The following is a 5,580-nucleotide window of genomic DNA, read 5'->3' as shown; positions in this document are numbered from 1 at the left end:
AGATCAGAGTTACCATAGCAACAGAAGCAAACTGCACAAAAAAGAGAGCGTAAGTAATTAACATTTGTGTCTAGAATGTGCATAAGGAAGGCTATATATGTGAATGCATTTTAGTGCATTGGAATGAAAGCAGGTAGTTGGCTATGAATGGCTGTAAAAGGGAATGTCTGCACAGAAAAATAAGTAAACCAGTATATTATGAGAACAAATGATGCAAAAAATGTGAATACAATCCCATCAAGGCACAAAAAACGGAAAGATGAAGTTATTACTAGAGGTCATTTAAAGTGCACCTCTACTTCCACACTAAATGTGGCAGGTATGCAACTTGTCAGAGAGATACAATCTTCGCTTCTGACAGATCCTGCACATTGGGATCTGTCAGGAATTAGCATATGAGTTCCTTAGGACATGCATAATACTGGTGTCATAGAGGAAGAATCTATATGAATTAAATTTCTTTTTTTAAGTTTCTATTTGTGAATTTTTAATGAACAGTGAACATTTTGTAATAAACAAATCGCACACATTTTAGATCCTTCTATACATGAAATGTGTTGTCTGTAAAACAGTCAAGTGCACAAAATAAGGAAGATACAATACATTAACCTTACTGAGCACCATAGTAGGACTTTGAAGCTAGCACATACAGTTGTGCTCAAAAGTTTACATACCCTGGCAGAATTTTTACTTTCTTGGCCTTTTTTCACAGAATATGAATGATAACACCAAAACTTTTTCTCCACTCATGGTTAGTGGGTGGGTGAAGCCATTTATTGTCAAACTACTGTGTTTTCTCTTTTTAAATCATAATGACAACCCAAAACATCCAAATGACCCTGATCAAAAGTTCACATACCTCATTTCTTAATACCATGTATTTCCCCCTCTAACATCAATGACAGCTTGAAGTCTTTTGTGGTAGTTGGGGATGAGGTTCTTTATTTTCTTGGCAAAAAGCCTCCAGTTCCAGTAAATTCCTGGGCTGTCTAGCATGAACTGCGCGCTGGAGGTCTCCCCAGAGTGGCTCAATGATATTGAGGTCAGGAGACTGAGATGGCCACTCCAGAACCTTCACTTTGTTCTGCTGTAGCCAATGATAGAGACTTGGCCTTGTATTTTGGATCGTTGTCATGTTGGAACATCTAAGTACGTCCCATGCGCAGCTTCCGAGTTGATGAGTTCAAATTTGCCTCCAGTATTTGCTGATAACGTGCTGCATTCATCTTTGCTTCAACTTTAACCAAGTTTCCTGTGCCTTTGTAGCTCACACATCCCCAAAACATCAGCAATCCACCTCCATGTTTTACAGTAGGAATGGTGTTCCTGTCATCATAGGCCTTGTTGATCTCTTTCCAAATGTAACGTTTATGGTTGTGGCCAAAAAGTTCAATTTTGGTTTCATCACACCAAATTACCTTGTTCCAGAAGTTTTGAAGCTTGTCTCTGTGCTGTTTTGCATATTGTATGAGAGATCCTTTGTTACATTTGCGCAGTAAAGTTTTTCTTCAAGTGCCTCCTTATTGTGCATCTTGAAACAGCCACACCGCTAGTTTTCAGAGAGTCCTGTATTTCAGCTGATGTTATTTGTGGGTTTTTCTTTGCACCCCAAACAATTTTCCTGGCAGATGTGGGCAACATTTTTGTTGGTCAGCCTGACCGTGGTTTTGTTTTTACAGAGCCCCTGATTTTCCATTTGTTAATCACAGTTTGAACTCTGCTGACTGGCATTATCAATTCCTTGGATATCTTTTTGTATCCCTTTCCTGTTTTATACAGTTCAACTACCTTTTCCCATAGATCCATTGACAATTCCTTTGCTTTCCTCATGACTCACAATCCAGAAATGTCAGTGGCTGGATGAAAGATGCAAGAGTCTGTCTGGATCCCAGAAAATCACTCAGCTTTTATGCACACACTGATTACAAGCAAACAGGTCACAGGTGAGGATGTTACCTTTAGTAGCCATTCAAACCCATTTGTGTCAACTTCTGTGCATGTTATCAGGCCAAAATCACCAGGTCATTTGGATGTTTTGAGTTGTCGTTATGATTTAAAAAGAGAAAACACAGTAGTTTGACAATAAATGGCTTCACCCAACCACTAACCATGATTGTAGAAAAAGTTTTGGTGTTATCATTCATATTCTCTGAAAAAAGGCCAAGAAAGCAAAAATTCTGCCAGGGTACGTAAACTTTTGAGCACAACTGTAAATACTGCACCCTTAAAGGGGCTATCCAGGCCTAAATTACTTTTTTGGCTCACAGTAAAAAAAAAAAAATAACAGGCAGGTAGTTGCTAACTACCTGTCTGTTCTATAGGGCACCTGCTCAAAGTGGTCACAGAGAACTACTGTCGGCGATTCCACTGCTCTATGTCAACAGAGCAGCTCTTCCTCTTTCGGGCTCCTCTGTCAACGGGGCGTAATTGCCGACATCATGCTGATTAACTGCGAGAAACCCATTGTCAAGACAGCAGGGAGCCAGCTGTCAATCATCAAGACATCAGCAGTCACGCTTGGTCAACAGAGCAGAGAAAAAGAGAAGCAGCTCAGCTGCTCTGCTGACGTGAAGTAATCGGAAGCCGCAGAATCACCGTCAGGAGCAGTCTGAGACTGCTCTGTGCTGGCAGAGATCTGCACCGGGCAGAGTAAGCTGGTAGATAGCAACCACCTGCCTGTTAGTTCTTAGGCCATTGGTAAAAAATTAATATAGTCCTGGATAACCCCTTTAAATAGGTGTATATTTGGAAATTTCCACCATGTAAAACACAAATCCACTGACCCCATTCACTCACTTCCTGGAATAACCACCAGACACTCCGGCCTCCATGCCTTACAGCCCCATAACCTTACCATGCACCTGGACATTTCACCAAATACAAGTAGAAATAATAATAGAAAGCCCTAAAAAAAAGCAAGGTAGCTACCGGACACATAGTTGATGAGAAGTATGTATCACAGAGGTGGTTGTACTCTGATATAAACCTGAAGTACTGCTCTAGTGCACACAGTACTAAGAGGCTTGTTATGTGCATTTGGATCAGATTTATGGGCAGCCTGAGAGATTGCCGGGTCTGGCTGCCCACATACCCCACCTCTGGGTGTGGTTCACAAGTTCACATGGAACCTGGTTGTTTGACACATGGTCTGTATGTTGAGGTAAGACCTGTGTGATTTCTTCAGACTGAGCCGGTATACTGGACGCTATCCAGCCTGAGTGTCCTGAACTGTCTCTAAAGTGACTTTGTTGGAACTGTTTACTTTATTTTGCCTGCACTGAAAGGCCATTTATTTTTCTTTGCTTGTGGCATGGTTTATGAAGCACCAATAAACCAGCCTGGACATTTAAATGGAAACGGTTCCTGTGTTATTTCACCATCGCACCCAAGTGAATGGTATTCCCACAAGGCATAAAGTAGCAAACTTCTTCTATTCACTCCCATTGTAAAAAAAACAAAACAAAGAAAGGTCTGATTAACATTTTTTCCTGCATTCCTCAGTATAGGGGGGTCAGTTGTGCAAATGATAGATACGGATCTTTTGCAGAGCTTTTAATAGAGATGATGAACACAAAACTTAAACAGGTAATTACAGTACACAAATATAAGAAACACATTTTTATTTAATGACCTCTTCCTGACAACTATTCTCAAATACTCAAATAGTCTCAAATTTTCTCTTCTCTGTGGGCATGTGGTAGTTCTTATTGGTGTAAATAATTGGTGTAAATCGCACCACGAAAAATCCATCCTTATTCCTTACATATGACCCATGATTCAAAGCACATATTAAAGGGAACCTGTCACCCCCCCCCCAGTCGTTTCAAACTAAAAGAGCCACCTTGTGCAGCAGTAATGCTGCATTCTGACAAGGTGGCTCTTTTAGTTCTGGGTGCTGTAACTTGAGAAATAATCAGTTTTATAATTTGTCTGAAATACTTGCTCCTCAGTCAAGTAGGCCGGCGTTTCCCCCCTGCTTCAGACAGCACACAGCTGTCACACATCTTCTTGGCGTCGGGCGCCGACTCCTCCTCACCGCTGTTTTCAAAAGTAGCCGGCGCCTGCGCTCTTTTCCCCTGCCTGGTGCAGGCGCAGTGAGCGCTGCCCGTCTTTCCTCATATGCAGTCCAGCTGACTGCGCCTGCCCAGCCGCCCTGCTTGTGATTCCCAGCCCCGCAATGTGAATAAATCATAAGTCACTGCGGGGCTGGGATTCACAGGCAGGCGCAGTCAGCTGGGCTGCATATGAGGAAAGATGGCCAGCGCTCACTGCGCCTGCACCAGGCAGGGGAAAAGAGTGCAGGCGCCGGCTACTTTTGAAAACAGCGGTGAGGAGGAGGCGGCGCCTGGCGCCAAGAAGATGTGAGTGACAGCTGTGTGCTGTCTGAAGCAGGGGGGAAACGCCGGCCTACTTGACTGAGGAGCAAGTATTTCAGACAAATTATAAAACTGATTATTTCTCAAGTTACAGCACCCAGAACTAAAAGAGCCACCTTGTCAGAATGCAGCATTACTGCTGCACAAGGTGGCTCTTTTAGTTTGAAACGACTGGGGGGGCGGGTGACAGGTTCCCTTTAAGCCATACTGAACTAGAAAACCCAACATAAGAGGTGATCTTCTTTGTGTCCTGTCACATTGTGGTATAGTTCCTCAGGGGTGTGGTCTCCATGCCACCACCCAACATCCCCACATTACCGTATCATTCCTGCTTGAACTGATCTTTTTGGTACTTGATAATGTCTGTTACCCTTACAATACAATTGATGTGCTTCCACCGGCGCAAGAGCAAAGGAGCTGATGACAGCTCCCTGCTCCGCTGGGAACTCCAGCAGAAAGCAGGACACTTCTGGACTTCGCCCTGTTGGAGATGACGGCACACACAGGAGACGTCGGATGGCGCGATGCAGGGATGTCATAGCGCCATCCAGCGCCCACTGCTGTACAGAATAGAAGAGGAGACAGAGGCTGCGCTCGACGGGTGCCTGGAATTAGGGAAGTATAAGCTTTTTTTTATTTTTCTTATATAGTATTGCCACAGAATAAGGGCCATCAAAAGAGGAGCTGGTTGTGGGGGCATAATACTGGGGGCTGCTGGATATGGGGGACCATAATACAGTGAGCTGTTGGCTTTGGGGGACCATAATACTGGGGGCTGTTGGATGTGGGGGACCATAATAAAGAGGGCTTCTGGCTGTGGGGGATCATAACATTGGGGCTGCTGGGACATAATATTGGGGGCTGCTGACTTTGGGGGGACCATAATACTGGAGTTGCTTGCTGTGGGGGACCATAATATTGGGGGCTGCTGACTGTGGGGAACAGTATACTGGGTGCTGCTGGCTTTGGGGGACTATCACACTGGGGGGGTCTGGCTGTGGGGTACATTGGGGGCTGGCTATGGGGAAAATTATACTAGGGACTATCACACTGGGGGCTGGACTGTGGGGGGCATTAGATAGCTGGCTATGGGGGACATTATACTGGGGGCTGGGTATGGAGGATATTATACTGGGGGCTGGCTGTGGGGCGACATTATACTGGGAGCTGGCTGTGGGAGACATTATACTGGGGGCTGGCTGGG

Source organism: Ranitomeya variabilis, chromosome 5 (assembly GCF_051348905.1).
Source record: "Ranitomeya variabilis isolate aRanVar5 chromosome 5, aRanVar5.hap1, whole genome shotgun sequence".
NCBI classification, from domain to species: domain Eukaryota; kingdom Metazoa; phylum Chordata; class Amphibia; order Anura; family Dendrobatidae; genus Ranitomeya; species Ranitomeya variabilis.
This window is presented reverse-complemented; position numbering follows the sequence as displayed.